The sequence below is a fragment of the Marmota monax genome, unplaced genomic scaffold (genome assembly GCF_021218885.2).
Source record: "Marmota monax isolate L192 unplaced genomic scaffold, Marmota_monax_Labrador192_F-V1.1 WCK01_AAM20220418_F8-fsc00163, whole genome shotgun sequence".
Taxonomy (NCBI): Eukaryota; Metazoa; Chordata; class Mammalia; order Rodentia; family Sciuridae; genus Marmota; species Marmota monax.
In genome coordinates, this window is record NW_026693660.1 from 71151 (window position 1) to 93559 (window position 22409).

The following is a 22409-nucleotide window of genomic DNA, read 5'->3' on the forward strand; positions in this document are numbered from 1 at the left end:
TGGCTCAGAGCATATTTTTTAACTAATGGCAGTTTTGCTCAGTTCAAAAATTTAGGACTGCTCAGCTCCTACCAAATGGATTTTGTAAAGATCTCTTTCTTTGTAAGTCAGCATGCCAGGAAAATCATCTTTACTGGGATTTACCTGGAACAACTCTAGTAGGTTCTAGTTTGTGTGAACAGCACTCTCTGGAGTTGTGTGGTTTTATACCTGCAACTCCAAGGATGGCAGCCCTAGTTGTTCCTACTCCACAATAACTTTGATGCTTAAGTTTCAGTTCATTGAGTTCTTCCTAGGAACACTCTCAGTTGTTTGTGGTGATTCTGAAGAACGTGCCCATTCCCTCAACCTCGGTCTCTTGTCCTCGGTGAAGATGTGCACCCAACAGAACCAGTTGCATCCAAACACGTGCCGACTTGCCTGTGGAAAGTTCTCTGGAGAGATTGTCCTGCATTGTAAGGCATGCTGCCACCACTCTTCTATTTTGTGTCCTGCTGAGAATCATGTTTTCGCCTGTGTGTCTGGTTCTGAAACATAGCGGGACAGTGGCAATATATTACAGGTAGGTTCACCACACCCTTTCTCTAGTTCCTCATGACAAAAGCATGGATGAATGGGTGAGTTTACCATTCTCCCTCTGACACCCAGAGTCTAAGGGACTAGAAGGGAAAGAGGTGGAAAAACAAGATTCCCATGTTACCATTGCAAACAAGGAAATTCATGTGTACACAGCCTATGATTGAAACTACCATGTTATTACAGCCATGAAAGAAACAGAGATGAAAGGGCATCTCTTCCTCCTTTCCCAGGGTTTTCTTGAAGGGAACTCCATTCCTCTCTGACTTTTTGTCATTATGATTTTCACAACTGCTCCCTGTTGCCAGAAACTTCATTTTCTACACCTAAGAAAACATTCTGTGGGGACAAAGGAGCACCCTGCAGGCCCCTCCAATGATTTACCACCTGAGATCTGATTGTTCAGCAGCTGCTGTCTATTGCCTTTTCATTGTTTTTGTGAAAATGATACATACCCAGAGTAAAACAGTCCACATAACAAAAAAGTATAAAGAGATAAGAATCTGAAAACCCACCATTCAAAATGACAGCTTTTAACACATTAATGAATATCCTTCCATAAATTGCAGTCTACATTGCCATTATACTCTATTATGCTACCCTGAAAACTGTCCTTTTTATTTTTCTGTTGGATAATGGTAGTACCCACTATCTAAACAAGAAATAAAATCCTACTGTTGCTAATAACAATTTACTTGTTAGTGTTCTTTGTAGCCAAAAAACCATTGTGCATCCTTGATCCCATTTTGAGAGAGAGAGAGAGAGAGAGAGAGAGAATTTTTTAATATTTTTTTTTAGTTTTTTCGGTGGACACAACATCTTTATTTTATTTTTATGTAGTGCTGAGCGCGCTACCGCTTGAGCCACATCCCCAACCCCAATCCCATATAGTTTTGAAGCTGGAAGAAAAACTCTGGGACATCCAATTTTCTTCTTTGTGTGTTTAATGATAATCATCCCTCCATATGTGCAGTACTTTAAATCTTAAAAAGCATCTTCACAGTGTTTCACAGATTTTTCACCAAAAGAGATGATCAAGAGTAAGATACATGATAAAAGTCACAAAAATATTAATAGTCATAACTACGTTTATTGAGCAATGGGTTGTACCAGGCTCTGTTCTAGGTCCATTATATGCATTGTTTCATTTAATCCTCACTACCCCATTTTTAAAGATAATATAACTAAGGCTTATATACTTAAGTAATTTAACCAGATTTCCACAGCTAATCCTCAGTGAATTCAAATCCAGGTGTGTCTGGTTTTAAAAGTTCCTGTTATTAATCACAGCATCATACTGCCTCTTATAACAACTAGTCTTTGTGCAGCATTTTGCAAAACACTCTACCAGATATTGTGATCTCAGTTTCATAGAAGAAGAAACCCATGCCAGAGAGACTAATGGTTTTCTTTAGTCTCAGAGCCAGTATTTTAATCATTCGGATTCTACATCTGCTGCAGTTTCCACCACACTATAGATCTCTTTCCTCCAAATAGAGATATTGAGTATCAAAACTCTCAAGTCTTGGGCTAGGGATATAGCTCAGTGGTAAAGTGCTTGCCAAGCACGCATGAGGTCCTGGGTTCAACCCCCAGTACTGAAAGGGGGAAAAAAAGTCTTAGAAAAGTTCTTATTAAGATCTTTCAAGAGTCCTTCCTACTGCAATGAAATCAGCCTCTTCCTAGGAGCTGAGCTCTCTGTCACATCATACTAGTTGGGGAGAATGAGACAAAGTATGGTAGGCTTAAATCAAGTCCAAGTAGTAGAGATAATACCATGCATCTTATCTGATCATAATGGAATGAAACTGAAAATCAACGATAAAAGAAGGAAGGAAAAATCATGCATCACTTGGAGAATGAACAATAGGTTACTGAATGATCAATGGGTTATAGAAGACATCAAGGAGGAAATTAAAAAATTCTTAGAGATAAATGAAAACACAGACACAACATATCGGAATCTATGGGACACATTGAAAGCAGTTCTAAGAGGAAAATTTATTGCTTGGAGTTCATTCCTTAAAAAAAGGAAAAACCAACAAATAAATGATCTCATACTTCATCTCAAAATCCTAGAAAAAGAAGAGCAAAGCAACAGCAAAAGAAGTAGAAGGCAAGAAATAATTAAAATCAGAGCTGAAATTAATGAAATCGCAACAAAAGAAACAATTGAAAAAATTGACAAAACTAAAAGTTGGTTCTTTGAAAAAATAAATAAAATCGACAAACCCTTAGCCATGCTAACGAAGAGAAGAAGAGAGAGGACTCAAATTACTAGCATACGGGATGAAAAAGGCAATATCACAACAGACACTTCAGAAATACAGAAGATAATTAGAAATTATTTTGAATCCTTATACTCCAATAAATTAGAAGATAGTGAAGGCATCGATAAATTTCTTAAGTCATATGATCTGCCCAGATTGAGTCAGGAGGATATAGACAACCTAAACAGACCAATATCAATTGAGGAAATAGAAGAAACCATCAAAAGACTACCAACTAAGAAAAGCCCAGGACCAGATGGGTATACAGGAGAGTTTTACAAAACCTTTAAAGAGGAACTAATACCAATACTTTTCAAGCTACTTCAGGAAATAGAAAAAGAGGGAGAACTTCCAAATTCACTCTACGAGGCCAACATCACCCTGATTCCTAAACCAGACAAAGACACTTCAAAGAAAGAAAACTACAGACCAATATCTCTAATGAACCTAGATGCAAAAATCCTCAATAAAATTCTGGCGAATCAGATACAAAAACATATCAAAAAAATTGTGCACCATGATCAAGTAGGATTCATCCCTGGGATGCAAGGCTGGTTCAATATACGGAAATCGATAAATGTTATTCACCACATCAATAGACTTAAAAATAAGAACCATATGATCATCTCGATAGATGCGGAAAAAGCATTCTACAAAGTACAGCATCCCTTAATGTTCAAAACTCTAGAAAAACTAGGGATAACAGGAACATACCTCAATATTGTAAAAGCAATCTATGCTAAGCCTCAGGCTAGCATCATTCTGAATGGAGAAAAACTGAAGGCATTCCCTCTAAAATCTGGAACAAGACAGGGATGCCCTCTCTCACCACTTCTGTTCAACATAGTTCTCGAAACACTGGCCAGAGCAATTAGACAGACGAAAGAAATTAAAGGCACAAAAATAGGAAAAGAAGAACTTAAATTATCACTATTTGCAGTGACATGATTCTATACCTAGCAGACCCAAAAGGGTCTACAAAGAAACTATTAGAGCTAATAAATGAATTCAGCAAAGTGGCAGGCTATAAAATCAACACGTATAAATCAAAGGCATTCCTGTATATCAGCGACAAATCCTCTGAAATGGAAATGAGGACAACCACTCCATTCACAATATCCTCAAAAAAAATAAAATACTTGGGAATCAACCTAACAAAAGAGGTGAAAGACTTATACAATGAAAACTACAGAACCCTAAAGAGAGAAATAGAAGAAGATCTTAGAAGATGGAAAAATATACCCTGTTCATGGATAGGCAGAACTAACATCATCAAAATGGCGATATTACCAAAAGTTCTCTATAGGTTTAATGCAATGCCAATCAAAATCCCAACGGCATTTCTTGTAGAAATAGAGAAAGCAATCATGAAATTCATATGGAAAAATAAAAGACCCAGAATAGCAAAAACAATGCTAAGCAGGCAGTGTGAATCAGGCGGTATAGTGATACCAGACCTCAAACAATACTACAGAGCAATAGTAACAAAAACAGCATGGTACTGGTACCAAAACAGACGGGTGGACCAATGGTACAGAATAGAGGACACAGAAACCAATCCACAAAACTACAACTATCTTATATTTGATAAAGGGGCTAAAAGCATGCAATGGAGGAAGGATAGCATCTTCAACAAATGGTGCTGGGAAAACTGGAAATCCATATGCAACAAAATGAAACTGAATCCCTTTCTCTCGCCATGCACAAAAGTTAACTCAAAATGGATCAAGGAGCTTGATATCAAATCAGAGACACGGCATCGGATAGAAGAAAAAGTTGGCTACGATCTACATACTGTGGGGTCGGGCTCCAAATTCCTCAATAGGACACCCATAGCACAAAAGTTAATAACTAGAATCAACAAATGGGACTTACTCAAACTAAAAAGTTTTTTCTCAGCAAAAGAAACAATAAGAGAGGTAAATAGGGAGCCTACATCCTGGGAACAAATCTTTACTCCTCACACTTCAGATAGAGCCCTAATATCTAGAGTATACAAAGAACTCAAAAAATTAGACAATAAGATAACAAATAATCCAATCAACAAATGGGCCAAGGACCTGAACAGACACTTCTCAGAGGGGGACATACAATCAATCAACAAATACATGAAAAAATGCTCACCATCTCTAGCAGTCAGAGAAATGCAAATCAAAACCACCCTAAGATACCATCTCACTCCAGTAAGATTGGCAGCCATTATGAAGTCAAACAACAAGTGCTGGCGAGGATGTGGGGAAAAGGGTACACTTGTACATTGCTGGTGGGACTGCAAATTGGTGCAGCCAATTTGGAAAGCAGTATGGAGATTTCTTGGAAAGCTGGGAATGGAACCACCATTTGACCCAGCTATTCCCCTTCTAAGTCTATTCCCTAAAGACCTAAAAAGAGCATGCTACAGGGACACTGCTACATCGATGTTCATAGCAGCACAATTCACAATAGCAAGACTGTGGAACCAACCTAGATGCCCTTCAATAGATGAATGGATAAAAAAAATGTGGCATTTATACACAATGGAGTATTACTCTGCATTAAAAAATGACAAAATCATAGAATTTACAGGGAAATGGATGGCATTAGAGCAGATTATGCTAAGTGAAGCTAGCCAATCCCTAAAAAACAAATGCCAAATGTCTTCTTTGATATAAGGAGAGTAACTAAGAACAGAGTAGGGTCGAAAAGCATGAGAAGAAGATTAACATTAAACAGGGATGAGAGGTGGGAGGGAAAGGGAGAGAGAAGGGAAATTGCATGGAAATGGAAGGAGACCCTCAGAGTTATACAAAAGTACATACAAGAGGAAGTGAGGGGAAAGGGAAAAATAATACAAGGGGGACAAATGAATGTCAGTAGAGGGGGCAGAGAGAGAAGGGGGGAGGGGAGGGGGGATAGTAGAGGATAGGAAAGGCAGCAGAACACAACAGACACTAGTATGGCAATATGTAAATCAATGGATGTGTAACTGATGTGATTCTGCAATCTGTATATGGGGTAAAAATGGGAGCTCATAACCCACTTGAATCAAAGTGTGAAATATGATATATCAAGAACTATGTAATGTTTTGAACAGCCAACAATAAAAAATTTTAAAAAAATGACAAAATCATAGAATTTGCAGGGAAATGGATGGCATTAGAGCAGATTATGCTAAGTAAAGCTAGCCAATCCCTAAAAAACAAATGCCAAATGTCTTCTTTGATATAAGGAGTGTAACTAAGAACAGAGTAGAGACGAAGAGCATGAGAAGAAGATTAACATTAAACTGGGATGAGAGGTGGGAGGGAAAGGGAGAGAGAAGGGAAATTGCATGGAAATGGAAGGAGACCCTCAGGGTTATACAAAATTTCATACAAGAGGAAGTGAGGGGAAAGGGGAAAATAATACAAGGGGCAGAAATGAATGACAGTAGAGGGGGTAGAGAGAGAAGAAGGGAGGGGAGGGGAGGGGGGATAGTAGAGGATAGGAAAGGCAGCAGAATACAACAGACACTAGTATGGCAATATGTAAATCAATGGATGTGTAACTGATGTGATTCTGCAATCTGTGTATGGGGTGAAGGTGGGAGTTCATAACCCACTTGAATCAAAGTGTGAAATATGATATATCAAGAACTATGTAATGTTTTGAACAACCAACAATAAAAAATTTTTTAAAAAATTATAGAAAAAAATTGAATGTGTTAAGGATGTATAACATTCATATTCCAAATAAAGCTGTGTCCATCCACATAAAAAAATAAAAATAAAAATAAAAAACTTTGGCTTGGAGCATCAGCATAATTCAGAATTCTACTTTGGAGTTTTAATGTGATCAGATATATTCAGCAACTGATGGTCTATCTGACAAAATAATATGTAATTCATCTATTCAGATTCTGGTGATATTTTAGTTTCTCATTTCTTACAATCTGTATCCAATAAATATAAATTTAAAATTTCAGGGAAGAAAAATACCAATAATAAACTTTTTGTTAACATTTAAAAAAAAAAAATCAAGTCCAAGTCATTCCTTCATTGTGAATTTCTTATACCATTGTCATAGGGCACTCTTTTCTTTCAGAGAGGAGGGAGAGTGTGTTTATTCTTGAGGATATGAAACTAGAGATGATGAAAGAAAATAGAAGGAGATGTAGGAAAACAATTTAAACACAGGGTGGAAGATATACAAGGCATTCAACAGCATCTTTTTTGACATATAGGCAAAGAGTTGGTTTATGGAAGCCATTAGGCAATCAAAATTAATATTTTACCCTTTAGAGATAACAATTTTTATTTATAAATTGCTCCTTGCTGGAATGAGCTCAAAGCACTTAAAAGATGCTGGCTAATTACCCCACCCAACAAACAATTGCAGCTAGGAAAAGAGAGAGGTAATTATTCCCACTTTACAGTTCAGAAGACTAAGCCACATAAGAGTGGTGCCTTGATCAAAACCAGAGCTGTAAAATAGAAGGCAAGCTTCCTAACAGCACCCCTGCATCTCATTTATACAGGTTTCCTGTTTGCATATGTCCTCCTGAGAAAGGACAACCCACTTGCTGGCCACAGAAGAGCATCAGTCACTCTCTTGGAACTACAGCTCCCAGCAGACACTGAGAGGAGACAAGGCTGTGCCCTTAGTGCCCATTCCAAATTCCCAAATATGGAGAAGGTCTGGGTTTTGGAAGAGGAACAAAATGCTTACACTTGAGAGAGAGAGAGAGAGATGAGGTAAGTTTGGAATATTTAACTCTATTACCTAAATGTCTGCCAGGTCTCTGAAATATAGCAGTCAAATTCATGATCTCTTAATAAATCTTTCTAGAATATCTCACTTTTAAAAATCAAGCAATTAATTCAACCAAATACTGTTTTCTCCAGAATTGTGTGTGTAATGACAGAGCAGTTGCAGTTCTAAAAGATCAGATTCTTTTTTTTTTTTTTTTTTTTTTTTTTTTGAGCCCGAGCAGCTCAGAGAATGATGGTGGTAGTGATGGGAAAGAAACCAAAGTTTCTGATCCAAAGGATAGCAACCCTGGGACTGGGATGACAAGGGTTACTCTTTTTCTGCCTCAGAGGCTGCTAAGCCTGCCTGGTGGGAAAGGCATGAAAAAAGTATTTCCACCAGTCCCATTCTCATTCTTTCATCAAACATTGATCAAACCACCCCAAGCTAGAGGCACTGGGCTAGAGACTGAGGGGGATGCAAAACCCAGGATAGATATCTGCCCTCAGGAGGCTTACCATGCACGGGGGAGTATAGAAAATAAGACAGATGGAACAGAACTAAGAAAAACACAGACAATGCAAGGCAGTGTATTATGTATGATTTTCATTCACTATTTATTGACTGAGCACCCACCATGTGCCAAGCACTGTTCTAAGCCACTTGGAACACAATGGTGAATACACCAAAAGAGAAAGCTTAGCTTTTCTAGATGTTATTTTCTGTTAGCCCTGATGTCTGGGGGAAAAGTTCTCTAAGCAGAGGGAACAGCCAGCAGGTACAGAGCCTTAAGGTGGAGATGAGCTGAAAGAGGATAAGGGCAAGAGCAGTAGGAAATGAAGCCAGAGAGCTAAGCTAGCATCAAATCACTCAGGGCCTTATAAGAGCAACAGAAGTGGATTTCACTGTATTTGTTGTAATGGGAAGCCATTGTTTTGCCACCATTCCCTCTTCATACCTACAGCTCCAATCATGAAGTTCATTCTGCCATCTACCGGTCCACTCTGCTCTCTCTGAACCTGAGACTTTGAGCAAATTATTCCTTCTTCTTGGAAGATTTTACTGCTTCTGGACTGGCTAACCCTCCAGAGTTCCATTTAATTAAAACCTCTTCCAAGAAGATTTCCAGGAACCTCTTTTCACCTCTCTAATGTAGATTAAGTGCTCCCCAGTCTGTGTTCCTGTAGCATCCTGTACTTACCTGAATTGCAGCCCGATAATCACTAGTTTACTGAAATACATTCCTACTAAATCATTATTAACTCCTTTGGAGTTCAGCTGTGGCAATTTATTTCTGTATTTCCAACTCCTAACCCAGGGAGGCAATCTGTGAATATTCGTTGAATGAATGAATAATCAGAATACTTTGTCCTAATGAGTCACCAGGTCTCTACCCGTGAGGTAAAATTAAGAAGGGGCCCGGGTTGTGGCTCAGTGGTAGAGCGCTTGCCTAGCATGCATGAGGCACTAGGTTTGATCCCCAGCACCACATACAAAATAAACAAATAAAATAAAGGTATTGTGTCCACCTATAACTAAAAATATTTTAAAAAAAAAGAAGAAGAAGAAGAAGAAGTAAGGCAGTGGTCTCAATTCTCCAGGCCACCTATAGGTCTTACAAAACATTGACTTCTCCTTTCATGCTCTCAAGTACCACCGCCCCCCATCCTCTACCCCACCTAGTCCTCACCACCGTGTCTTGTAACCCTCTGCCCTGAGGCTTCTCACGGTTGTGTCTTTGGCTGAAGGAGCACTAAGTCTCTCTGGATTACCAAAAAGAGTCTGTCCTTTTATGCAGTATCCTAAAGCAGGTCTCTACCTGTGAGGTAAAATTAAGCACCCTTTACAAACTGTTGGATCAGACTCCATCCCCATCTACCCAAGCCCCCATCTGATGTGAGGAGAGAATACAAAACCTGAGAGAGGGTATTGAGGTGAGAAATGAATTAAGTTTGAAAAATAGCATTTGTACCAACAAAGTAGAAAAAAGGAGAATATCAGTATTTAGCTGGAAGACTTGATGGAACTCTGCCCATACTAGGGGTTCTTTCGGGCAGATTCGGGAAATAAAACTAGAAGAAAAGAAATTCACTGCCGACAAGAACCTCCTTGATTCACTCAGTGTTTGATTAGATTTCCACTATAAGGGTTGTCTACTCAAAGTCAGGGTTGGAGTAAGTGTGAGACCACTGAAAGCCATTCCTGCCTTGGAAATCCATACCAAAGGTCAGATGTAGCCTTCCAGACTCAAGTTCCATGGGAGCTATTTGGATCTGCAGTAAATTAACTAGTCCCAGCAGAATGGGAAAGTGCCACTCCTGAAGGAAGCAATTCACTAGATCAGGATGCCTAAGGCTATACTGCAGAGTCCCTTTGCATCCCAGAACAATGGCCTTCAGTGTGCAAGATACTCTGGGTTAAGTGGATAATCTCAGCAGTTCAGAGCCCATCAGCAGAGAGGGCAGGGCTAGGACTCTCAGATAAAACCACTGAGGTTTCTAAACTTCCTGGTGTAGTAACAGCTCCTTCCACCATTTCTAACTTCCAGCTACTATTCACTGGAAGAAGACTATGATCAGGCTTAATATTTACTTTACTTTTGTCATTTTCTTTCTTTCTTTTTTTCTTTTTAATGCTAAGAATTGAACCAAGAGGCTTGCACATGCTAAAAACAAACAAACAATAAACAAAATAAAACATCAACTTCTCCACTTAGTGAGGAAACCAATGTGATAGTAAAAGGATGTTTTATTACTGTTTCCTATTATTACTCTATAGAGGTACAGAGGTACAGCTCTATCACTGAGCTATATCCCCAGATCTTTTTATTAAAACAGGGTTTCACTAAATTGCCCAGGATGGTCTAGAACTTGGGATTCTCCTGCCTGAGGCTCCCAAGTAGCTGAGATTACAGACATGTGTCACCACATCCAGCTTTCATTTTCTTTCCTTGAGCCTGGGTCTCACTACATTACCGAGGCTGGTTCTGAACTCCAGGGCTCAAGTGATCCTCCCAGCTCACCCTCCTGAGTTCTGGGACTATAGGTTCGTACCACTGCCACAGTTTAGGATTAATTTTAACAAAATCCTTCGAGGTATTTATTCGTATTGTCATTTGATTGAAGTTTAGAAAGGCAAAGAAATTTGCCTGAGGTTAGCTGTGATTAAATATCAGAGGCATACGTTTGACCCAGAAATGTGATATCATTGCTGCCTATTATACCATGAATAGGCCTCCCTTCATGTCCCTGGGCTCCATGTCCCTGGACTCTTCCCAGAAGAACCAATTCCCTGAGTTAGCTAGTAGAAAGGGAACAGTCTAGTCTAAGCTCCACGCTTCCCTCTCAGAAGTGATATGAAAAGGAGGACTAAACCAGGCGTAGTAGTGCATGCCTGTAATCCCAGCAGCTTGGGATGCTGAGGCAGGAGAATCACGAGTTTAAAGCCAGCCTCAGAAAAAGCGAGGTGCTAAACAACTCAGTGAGACCCTGCCTCTAAAACATATATATATATATATATATATATATATATATATATATATATATATATATATATATATATATACATATACATACATACATACACACACAAAAAAAAAACTAGGGCTGAGGATGTGGCTCAGTTGTTGTGTGCCCCTGAGTTCAATCCCTGGCCCCAAAACAAACAAACAAAAAAAGAGGACCAATTTCACTGTGCCCATCAAATACATGGACATGGCATATACATTTCTATCTCTGAAGAGAAGCATAAGGGAAGCCCAAGGTGTCCTTTCTCTGAGCCAGGGAAGTTCTTCCAGCAAGTAAGAGCTGGAAGGGCTGGGCAGAAGCAGGTTGGAGGGGAGAGTGTAGACCTGAACAGTGTCCTAGAGTAGTGGAGAGTCTTAGGTCTGGGTCAGACCATGCGGGTTCTTTATCCAGTTAGCACAGAACAAGTTACTTACCCCCTCACCCTCACTTCCTTTATCAAGGAAAAGGGGCTGATACAATAGAACAATGAATAATATAAAGTGCCACATAGAGAAATGATTTATATATATAAAGTCTAAGCTTTGAGGCATCCTAGGGTTCTCTGTGATTTTCATTAATTACCCAGTCTCATCAAAATCTTAATAAGATTAGACCCTACTTAGTCATTCACCCTTGAATTCTATACCCCTGACATGAACAACCTTGATCCTATTTTTTCTAAACAAGTCAATTTTCTCATCATTGGAACTTCGCAATCCTCTACAGAAAATACTTGGTCTGATCATTCCTACCTCACATCCTAAGCCAACATTTAAAAAGCATAGACTTTTTCTTGTTCTCATCATACTTTCAACAGTTAGTGCAGTGCAGAGCACAGTAAAAGTTTGATGGGTATATGAGTATCTCTCTGGTTTCCCTTCCCACCTCTGCTTACTTTTTCATTGCTATTGAAAATGGTGATCATTCTGACCTCATCCTGTGGGGATGCCACAGAGATTACCTAATTAATGATGATGAAGCTTTCTGGATACTTGGTGTTAATGTTTAACATGAATTAGCCGGAGTTATATGTAAGGACCCAGGGAGACAATGGAGAAACCCTTTGACCTTCTTAGATCATCAGGACACCAGTTGCTACAGTTCTTCTCCCACTGAACACTCACTGAGTGAGAGGCCTGGCCCTTGACCTTCAATACTTCCCAGACTCTTCTCTATTCTCTTGGCAAGTCATGCCTCAGCATCCGGCCTGGAGGCCCAATCCTACTCCCCCGTCTCCCTATATTGCCTTTCCCTCGGGGAGATTCTGGACAGCTGGATCCTTTGGAAGGTCTAGAGGCCACAGTCACCAGCGGCTGAGGTGCCCATCCCCCATCCCCTTTTCATCAGATTGTGGGAATCCATAAATATGAATAGTGGCTTCATATCTGGTGCTTTTCCAAGATAGAAAAACGTTCCCTGGCAATGAATAAATAGAAGCAAAAGACCCATGGCAGTTGGAAAACATTGGAAAAAAACAGCAAATCCATGAATTATCCTGTTTGTACCAGAAACAGGTATAAATGTTTGGTCCTTTACTTAATAAATTGTGCTGAAATTATAGGCCATTCACGAAGACAAATGCATGAAGCTGTTTTTGTCCCTCCTTTTTTGTTAAAGACTGGTACTACTCCATGCTAAGTTTTGCTATCATCCTGGGTGACTTCAACATCCAAACAGACCAATTATTTACAAGCTAGGGACACAATCCATTAGTGTGTCATGAGATTGATTTAGAGGATTGTAACCAGTTTTTGGTTTTGTTTTGCAGTGTTAGAGATTGAACCCAGGGCCTCGTGCATGTGAACATGTGAGGAGGCAAGTGCTCTACCACTGAGCAACACTCCTGGCCCCTAGTATTCTTTTAAAGAAATGGAATAGAAATATTAAAGTGCTTCACCTTTAGGAAGGGTGGTTTGGGATAAAACATTTATTTTAATGACATATATAAGATCAAATACTGATAACATTATTTCAAAAACATAACATATGCATGTGTAACAGGTCATGTTATAAACTACATTTCTTATTGTGGGCCATAATCAAAAGTTTAAAAGGGATAAAAGTATATTCAATGAAATATCATGTGACTTTAAAAAGACGTGAAATTCTGATACTAAAATATGAATGAAACTTGGAGACATTGTGCTAAGTGAAATAAGCCAATCACAAAAGGAAAAATGTTTCATGCTATCTAGAATAGTCAAATTCATAAAGACAAACATTTCTGTCAGGGGCTGTTTGGGGACTGCCATCAGTGGGAGCTGAGGCAAAATAGGGAATTACTATTTAATGGGGACAGATTTTCAGTTTTGCAAGAGTCAAGAGTCCAAGGAATGTGATAAAGGTAACACAATAACATGAATGTACTTAATGCCACTTAAAACTCTTTTTGCAGGGAGGAGGTACCAGGAATTGAACCCAGGGCACTTAATCACTGAGCCACATCTCCAGCCCTTTTTTATATTTTATTTAGAGGCAGGGTCTTACTGACTTGCTTAGGGTCTTGCTAACTTGCCGAGACTGGCTTTGAACTTGTGATTCTCCTGCCTCAATCTTCTGAGATGCTGGGATTATAGGCATGCACCACTGCGTCTGGCTCACTTAAAACTTTTTAACATTGATTAATGAACCCAATATGTTTAACAGTTGTTCAGATGGTAAGCATTATGTGTAATTTACCACAGTTTAAAAAAAAACAACATAGGAGAATCCTCCCATAGCCTTGATCTCAAAGTGACTTTCATCTGCACTGGCATCCAGCCTACATTCTCAAGGTCATATCATGGTCCTGGTCATCAGGAGAAACTGTTTGGTTTCCCATCCTATGATCTCAGTCTCTTATCTGTCCAGCTGTCTCACTCTTCTCATTCCCAATGCCTCTGCTTCATTGCAGCATTTAAGCTCTTGACCAACTTACCCTCTCCTGGTCAGTTCACCTTCACATCTTCCTGAATTGTGACTACTGGTATTTGTGACATAGGCTTGCTCTCTACAATTCCCCCTCTAAATTTCTTTAGGAGAGACATTTCCAAGATTTCAATCCATCACTTCAACCTCTGAACAAGGAAGATAACTTGATGATGATACAGCTTTTGGTTATTATACCTCCATTCTTCCTTCCTGCATAGATAATGCGTAATATTTAACTTGCAGTTCTTGCAGCACATAAAGAATTTACTTAGGGGGCGGGCTGGGGTTGTAGCTCAGTGGTAGAGTACTTGCTTAGAATGTGTGAGGCACTGGGTTCAATTCTTAGCACTGTGTATCAATCAGTTAATTAATTAATTAACTAAAGGTTCATTGACAACTAAAAAATATTTTTTAAAAAATTACTTGGCTTCTGAATCTTTGCATCCATTGCTCCCTTTGCCCAAAGTCCTCCCCATCTTATTCCTTCTTCACCTGGCTAACTCCTACTACTCCAGACTGGTTGGCTATCACTTCATCTAGGAAGTTTCCCTTTAAAATTGTATTTGGGGCCCTCAAATGAGATCCTCCAGCACCTTATGCCTATTCAGATCAGAGCACTTATCCAACTTCACTATAATCTCCTGTTTACTTCTCCATCTGCCTTGACTAGACAGTCATCTGCCTTCCCCAAACCAGGTACTGTGTCTGATTCATCATTGCATCCCTGAGCCGATGACAATGCCTACCACCTAGCAAATACTCTCTGAGTGATGAATAGGTGAATGGACAGGAGGATGTTCAAATGGATGGATTTCACAGAATTTGAAATTCAAATTTGGGAATCAGACCCATCAACACTTTCATCTGGAAATACCTTTCTTTGATCCAAGCTAACAGGATGGTTTGTCCAAAGTAACAATTGTTCCTATATTCACATAGCACTCAACAGTTTATAGACTACTGCCATATTTGTTATCTTTCTTGACATTCTTCATGACCGTGGAAGTAAGCAAAAAAGCCACTATTATCACTGCTTTATAAATGAGGAAACTATGGTTTGTCCAAGATCAGTTAGTAAACGGTAGAGCTGTAACCAGTGTTCATATCCTCCTTCCACTGACTCTACCATACTACATTTAACTGGTGGGAATGAAAATAATCAGAATAATTAATCCTAAAATCAAAACCTTTCAAAGGTTTTTATATGTATAGTATATGCAAATATATATGTACATACATATATATGTGTATATATATACATATGTATTTAATATTTATATTTCCTGGCTTTTCTAGGGTGCTACTGAGGTCCTGGTAAATAGGTATTTAGTGAATTTAACTAGATCCACTGCAGCAAAACTATTCTTGATTTGCCTTTCTTTTTTCACATTTTCCAGAAAAAGAAACAAAACTAAGTATCCTAAAGGATCAATGTCTAATAACATACTGGGATATCTTCTTACATTTACTCTTCATCTCTAAAGTTGCAAATCAAGCCCAGTTTCTTTTTTTATTTGGTTTTCAGTAGAGAGAAATAAGTAAAGCATGAATATTATTTATATCCCATCTACATCCAAAAAGGCAGAAAAAGGAAAGTGTTTATTACTGTTCCCCATATAAATAATTTCTTCCTTCTGCCCTCTCCAGTCCAAGTTAAGCATTCTAATTGCATTTTGCATAAGATCGACTTTGCAAGCTTTCAGTCATTTTATTTGTTCATATATGGACTGTATCCAATTGTTTCCAATCTCCCTTTTTTTTAACCTTTAAAACCAAAGCTGGACATGGGTCACAGTAAGATTCTGGTTAAAGCCAAGAATAGTGAGAAGATGGCATCATGGACCTTGAGACTTGCCCATGAACTCATTTTAGTGCATCCCAAGCACATGAAAATCCATAGGGCATGTCCACAGAGCTAGAGAGCCCTGAGGCTCATGAGGACTACACACAGAAAAGTGTTCAAAATGCTCTTCTTCTTCCTAAACATGCATCACTTCAGTTTCTATCAGGATCAATTAAGAACTAATAATAGTCTTTTGCAAAGATGAAGCCAGATAAATCCTAAAGCTCTGATTTCATGGAAACCAAGAAGGCCCATGTCTATGTAATCACATGCCTGACTTTTCCAGAATTGTCCTAAATTTGAATATTCTTCTCTGGTTTGCCATAAACCATCAAACCATCCTAGGAATTTAAGCTACACCTCAATGAAACTCCCCACCCCCGCCACACATCTAAAATCAATTTTAAAACCTTTGTCAGACACTATGTCCACATTTTGGATTTACATACATTCCGTGAATCCAGGTTTTTCAACCTGCAACATCAGCTTCTGATGGCTATAACCTACAATTCCACAGCTAGAGCCTTACTCCTTCTTATTTTAAGGAATTGTCAGGCCTGTTAGTGGGCAGATAGCCCTTAAACTATTTTCAGACATTTACAACTTAGTGGGAATATTTTTAGATTCTTTGCTAAAAGCAAAGTTGTGATCACGAGAGAAAAGAGCATGATGTGGCCATCTAGGGAAGGAACAAGACAGTTTGTCCCCAATTTTGACATTGTCACCCCCTTAAAGAGTGTTTTTTTACATCTTCCTGATCATCAGATCCCCCTCACATGAAATTTTATCTGTTTGTGTGCTAGATGTATTTCAGTGCTCTGTATATTAAATATAGTATGTTTTTCATTCCCCCTAGAATCAATTTTCCTGTGTTGTCAATTGAGACTTCCATGATCCAAAAGTACATTATATTTAAAAAGCTGAGAGACACCATGGCCAACTCCTTGAAATGACATGGTGCCTCTTTCTGATTGGCCATAGTACCTTTTTCTATATCCTTGACAGTCATTCCCAGACTGTAGGAGCAGAATTTAGCCTACATACAATCCTTCCTCAGTTATCAGGGTCCCATTGTTTTTACCCTTATAGTACCTGGGATCAGGGGCACCAGAGTGAGATAATGTTGCTAGCCAAACAGATTCCTAATCAAGTTCTTTATGTTAGTCTCATTTGTGATGATGTGGAAATATGGGCAGGGTTTAACACCCTAGAAGGTAGTCAGGGATGAGTCCAGGAGTCTGCACTTTCTACCCTGTGATGGATCAAGGAAGGACCTGGTATCAGGAAACATGTAACTGGCAAAAGGGGGAAAGAACTACCAAATTCCATCCTCACTGGGAGACTATGGGACACTGCTAAGAAAAATCATTGCAAATTGCTCAGCTGGAGTCAAGGCTGTCTTTCTTTCTTTCTTTATATATAATAGTAGTTACTGCCTTGGTAACTGGAAGTTACAAACTATTTGACTTGAAAAAAAGCCCCACAGATGAAAGCTAAAAGAGGAAAAACAGAAGAATTGGAAATCCAACATAACTAAAAGCAACGGACTAAAAAGCTGCTCCCCTCTAGATGAAGAGAAGGTAAACAAGATAATGCCAGCTAGGGTTGTCCAAGGAAACACAAAAGAGTTCTATAAAAATAACCAGAAAAAAAAATATTTGTCTTAGCTGATGAGATCACCACACATAGCTCATGATAGGAATCTTTTGTTGCTCCCTTAATTGAAGCTTGGAAAGAAGCAGAAATGAGAACAGAGATCAGACTATGACCCACGACGTTCCAATGAGCCAGTCCACGTTTAATTAAATGCAGCTGAAGTCATTAAGACTTGATATCATCAACTTGGACTGTGGCCTGTGTTCTCATTGACATGCTGGCCCCCACCCTTCCCACTTACCCTCTGCCCCAACACCTAACTAGCCGGTGGCTTGCCCACATGAGAAATGGTGAGGAAAATAGGAAAAGAGACAGATGGCCATAGGTTAGACACAGGCCTAAGGAAGGGGGAAGGCTGAACAAGACCCCAGTCTTCACTTCCCAGGGACTTTCTTTTTCTCTAAAAGATATTTGCCATATACAACAGGAATAGGAAGGCTACTAGAGACCTCCACAAATATTCAGTGCCGGCTAAGTGCCAAGTAAAGTTCTAATCATTAGTAGTAGACAAGAGCTTACAATCAAGCTGGAAATATGGGATTTGGTGGGTAGCTGGAGATAGTCAACGTAAAGAAGTAATATGAGATGATTTCACATACTGATAATTACCACAGAGAACATAAAATGCAGAAGAGCAGTAATTTGGGGGTTCTTTTAGCTCTTGAGGTTAGGAAAGTCCTGTCTGAGCAGGTGTCATTAAAGTAGCCACTTGGTGAGGAGGGAAGAATGTTAAAGAAGAGGGAATATCATGGGAAGACAATGAGTCAGAAAAAAGCCTGGCATATTCAGGGGACAATAAGAAAGCCTATAAGACAGTACCAAGTGAACCAAGGAGAAGAGGATGAACTACAAAAGTAGGAAGGGCCAGTTATATAGAATCTTGTAGGCCATAAAAATAGATTTGGATTCCCTTGGATTCTTTTAGGGAAAGAATGCCTTGATGCAGAATCTGCTTTAGAAGGATCACTCAGGCTACTTTATAGAGGATCAATCCACCAAAGGGGACCAAAAATGGAGATAGGAAAACCAGTTCAGAACACTGGCCTAAGAGAATGGTGGCTTAGATCTGGGTGGAAGAAGAAGAGGCACATAGTGGGCCATCATGGAATGAATTTTGAAAGTAAAATGAAGAGGATTTAAGGATGGATCTCTTGTGAGATGTAAAAAAGTAGAGAATTAATAATGAATTCCTGAGCAACAGGGTAAATAGTCCCCCTTTATCTACTGTTTTGCCTTCTATAATTCTAGTTACCTGTGGTCAGAAATTAAAAATGGAAATTTCTAGAAATAAACAATTTGTAGATTGTTTTTGTTTTGTTTTTTGATTTTTTTCTGTAGTTTTTTTTTTTTTTTTTTTTTTTTGGTACTAGGGATTGAACCTAGGGTCCCTTAACTACTGAACCACATCCCCAGCCCCTTTTTATTCTTTACTTTTGAAAGGCCAAGGTTGTTCGTCAGAGATTAAAACACACACACAGATAGCAGTGACAAAGATGAAGCACTTTACTGCAAGCTGGTTCTAGCTTATATAGAAAGTGAGAGTCAGTTATCTTAAACCAGGAAGCTCCGGGGGCCAATCATAGTAAAGGTCAGGTTATCACCTACTGTGCACGCACATCCACCCTGCATAAGATTCATGGGGGTCACAAGCTGTCCACGATCACGGAAGACAGGAGGACCAATTAGAAAATCTTCAAAACAACTTGTTATCCGCCCACTGGCAACTTGCCTGCCGCCATGTTGCATTAGGGGCTCCTTATCTGAAAGGCCCAGGGAGTTCTAGCTGCCCAATGGCAATTTGCCCACCGCCATGTTTGAAAGGCCCGGGGAGTTCTCAGGGAGACTCCTATCAACTTTGATCCAGGGTCTCACTAAGTCCTTAGGGCTTCACTAAGTTGCTGAGGTTGATGTCAAACTTGTGATTATCCTGCCTCAGCCTCCTGAGTTGCTGGGATTATAGGCATGTGCTACCATGCCCAGCCCCACAATTCATAAGCTTTAAATTGCATACCACTCTGAATAACATGATACACTCTCACATCATCCTACTCTACCCCACCCAGGACATGAATCATCCCTTTGTCCCGCATGATTCTGTTGTACTCTATGTTCATACAGCATAGGGGAAAATATACTATAGATGGTCCCCAACTTACCACGCTTTAATTTGTGCAAAAGTGATGGGTATCCAGGAGAAACTATACTTTACGTTTTAAATTTTTACCTTTTCCTGATAAGCAATCTGATCCTCTCATGAGATGCTGGGTGGCGGCAGCGAGCTGCAATTCCCAGTGAGGCCCATGATCATGAGGCTCAACAACAGAAACTATAGTGCACTATGCTGTGAGGCTGTGGTGTTTGGTATGTTAGGTGCATTAAAAACATTTCAACTTACTATTTTTTCAACTTAGAATGGGTTTATCAAGACACAACCACACCATAAGTAGAGGAGCATCTGTATATATAGGGTCTGGTACTGTCTGCAATTTCAGGTATTCACTAAGGGTTTGGCACACATGTCTCATGGATAAGGGAGAACTACTGCAATAAGATGGAGAAGGCTAGGAAATGAAAGGGTTTGGAGTGGTTGGAATCAGGTATCTTGTTTTAGACATGCCAAGTTTGAGAAGTCTATTGAACACCAAGAGAGAATAGCAACTAGGACCTGGATATGAGTCTGACACTCAGGTCAGCAGATAATTAAATGTGAGAGTCATTGGCATATCTTTGGTACCCAAAGCCACAGGATTGGATGAAATCAATGAAAAGAGAGTAGATAAAAAATAGAAGTGGTAGAAAGACTGAAGACACTCAGAGACCTGGAAGAGAAGGAGTAAACAAAGGAGACAAATGCAATAATGTGAAGAGAGGAAAATCGTGAAGTTACTTCTATGTCACCCAGAAAGTTTCAAATGAGAGAAATGATTATCTGTGTCAAGTCCTGCTGAAGGGCAAATAAGTCCACATGGGATGATTAACCATTGGCTATGGTCAGATGTAGGTTGGCAGTGACCCATTAGAGGGAACTGCCAGAGACACTAGCCAAGTGGAATAAGACGAAGAGAGAAAGATAAAGAAATGTAGGCAGTGAATACTAATTTTGAGGAGTATTCCTATGAAAAGGAGAAGTGAAAGGGGATGATGGCAGGAGAGGAACATGTAGTCACCTGAGTTCTTCGACAGTTGGCAACTAGGTCACTTGGGCTGTTCCCCACCCAACCAAGTGTACCAATAATTAGCTCCATGACCTTGGGCAAATTATTTAACTTCATGCTTTAGTTTCATCATCATTAAAATATAATAGCACCTACTACTACAGGATTGATGTGAAGATTAAATGAGTTCATTTGTTAGAAAAGTCCCTGGTCAGAGTAAGCAATACAATATAAGTTTTTGATATTATTATTATTTAATAAATATTTAATAAATAATAATAATATTTGATATTATTATTTTGATATTATTTACTTTCTCTCCTCCTCCTTCTCCTAATCCTCCTTTGAAGTAAAACTCTGGATGAGGGGCTGGGTATGTGGCTCAGCAGAAGATCGCTCGCCTAGCACATGTGAGGCCCTGGGTTCAATCCTGAGCACCACATAAAAATAAATAAATAAATAAAATAAGGGTATGTGTCCAACTACAACTAAAAAATAAATATTTTTTAAAAAACCCTCTGGATGAACAAGGGCAGGAAAGACAGAGTTCAAGTAGAAAGTGGTCATCAGACAGGAATAGAGATATTTCTATTGAAACTGAAGGAGGCCCAACCACATGGCACAGATGGACTTGGACTTGCGGAGATGTGTGGTGGGAAGAGGAGATAATTCTGCTCTGATCATACAAATTTCCTCCATGAGATATGAGTCAAGGTTATTATCTGACATGAAGGACAGACACTGGGTGCTGGAGATTTTAAATGAGCATTCGGAGTGTGAGAATAGAGGGACTAGGAAGGTAGAGTCTGGCAGGTGGGAGAAACACTGGTAGCTCAAACTGCCTCGCACAATACAAGGTTGGTTGTACTATTAGCTCCAGCAAGTGTTTTGGGTGGCCTACTTAGGAAGATAAAGATGAAAGGCAAGATATGTGGTTGAAGAGAAAGTTTCATGGTAAGTAAAAAAAAAAAATTGAAGAAAAATAGAATTCAATTTGGAGCTGAAAACTGAATTACAGGAAAAATACACCATCAAAATCAAAGGGAATAAGATTCCCTGCATGCTGGAACTATCAAGGAAGGCTTCTGAATGGAGGTAAAGCTGAGCTAGAATAGAATTGAGCTTCAAACTCATCTATCCCATCACCAGAGTCTACCGCTGCCTATATACTTTGAATCCATCTCTATCATTACTACTGTTCCAAGTCTGCTCTAATAATGTAGCAGAGCTGACTTACTTGTTCCACCTAATGAAGGTCCATCCTACATCATCAGTAGAAATAGCAAGAGAGGGCTTCAACAAGCTTGTTTTTCTGAGAGTCCTGCCTTCTGAAACAAGAGAAGGTTTCCTTGGTGCACCTCTTCCTAATATCATTATTACAGTGCATATGAGGAAGAGCTAATTGGAAAAGATTCTGGCAGCAAGATAACCAGAAATGTCATACTGAAATCCAGCCACATCTTTCTTCCCTGAAAACTGGGAGAAACCTCTTCCACTGAGGCCTTTGGGACTTATTCCAGCAGAAGGGCCTTAAGTGGCAGGAAGTACTGGAAAAACTTAGGATTGGACTCCAAAGATGTGCTCCTCATTGTGTACCAGATAGGAGGAGCCAAGACTTGATCTCTGTTGGCAAAGTTTTTTTTTAAAACTGGATTTGCTGGTAAGGCTGCTTCCCTAAAAGGCAACTCAAATCCTGTCTTCTGTCTGTCTTTCCCTGGAGCTATGGCTCCCTGCCATCATGTTACTAACAAGACTTCCCCAGACTCCCTAGGGGACAGGGTTCTTC

The 22409-nt window shown here is 39.4% G+C and overlaps 1 protein-coding gene across 1 annotated transcript in view; it reads left to right on the forward strand.

Moving 5' to 3' along the window:
* Positions 1 to 7304: 7304 nt before the first annotated feature.
* Positions 7305 to 22409, forward strand: part of Mical3 (microtubule associated monooxygenase, calponin and LIM domain containing 3) — a 262585-nt gene continuing 247480 nt past the window's right edge. Inside the window, exon 1 of the mRNA XM_058584101.1 lies at positions 7305 to 7558. The gene's annotated coding sequence lies outside the window, so the exon portion shown is untranslated. The remainder of the gene's footprint in view (positions 7559 to 22409) is intronic.